At 33.9% G+C, this 1126-nt stretch overlaps 1 pseudogene; it reads left to right on the top strand.

Moving 5' to 3' along the window:
- LOC120773182 lies at positions 1-203 on the top strand (annotated as a pseudogene).
- Positions 204-1126: the final 923 nt, after the last annotated feature.

The raw sequence follows: 1126 nt of genomic DNA, 5'->3' as shown, positions 1-1126 counted from the left end.
AAGGCTATACTTTACAGGATTATTTATGTAGTTAGTCTTCATTTACATTTTTTGGAAATCGACCCGCGATGACGAGGTATATCGTTTTATCTGACAGCGTGAGGTTTAAGAAGTTCATTTCTAATTTTGTCTTGTGGCATATTAGAAATGATGTTTCTTCGAAAATCGTTCGCTTACAACGGATAAAACGACTTCTGAGTGGTGATTTTAATGAATAAATTCCTTTTGGTTGAAATGCTCTACGTTGGCCGTTGAAAAGTTAAGACTATACTTCTCAGGATCATTCATTCCTTTAATTTTTTTCAAAGAAATTAATGACCTTTAGAAATATGCATATTTGGATTATTTCGTTGTCATTTCCATATTCGTAGCAATAGAATTTCATAAGTAAAGTAATGGCCACCGATTGTCACCCCTTGCCGCTGTAGCAGCTTCGCTTGCAAACATGCGTAAATACATATGTATGTATGTATACGTGTGATCGTGAATACATATCGACGCAGATTTTTGCGAGAAGCACCAGAAAGTTGTGCAATTTATGATTTTTGGCTTTTGCCATCGTCGCGAAGAGACGACTTGTTGGCAAAGGCATACTCGGAGAGATGTTACGGCCTCTGTTTTTATGAATGAAGCGAGATCGCTTGTGGAATTTGCGCCTTCGTTCATGAATGAAATCGTTTTTTGTTGTAAAATGTACTACACTTGTTCTTCGCCAATTTGGCTGCCATATTGTCTTGTGAAGATCAATTTTTTGTTGGTGACATATTCATATGTGTATGCATATGTATGTTTGTATGCTTGTGCATTATTTGTTTGGCAATGTATGCAAATATATGTATGTACATATAGGTATATATGAATGTATGAACATGCAAGTCAATCCGCGCACATGTAATAAGTATATTGATAAGTGATGAAAATATGATTTCAATTTCTGAACGCGCACATGCGTATACATACACTCATATGAGCATGTGCAGATACACAAGATAGGATAGAAGATGTATGCCTTTTAACATTGTATACTATACAAGTAAATATTTTTCTTACTAATAGAAATTAAATTTATCACAGCAATATACATAATATACATATACATAATATTGCTGTGATAAATTTAATTTCT

This window comes from Bactrocera tryoni, chromosome 3 (assembly GCF_016617805.1).
Source record: "Bactrocera tryoni isolate S06 chromosome 3, CSIRO_BtryS06_freeze2, whole genome shotgun sequence".
Lineage (NCBI taxonomy): Eukaryota > Metazoa > Arthropoda > Insecta > Diptera > Tephritidae > Bactrocera > Bactrocera tryoni.
The sequence above is the reverse complement of the archived record's forward strand: the minus strand, read 5'-3'. Positions and strand labels throughout refer to the sequence as shown.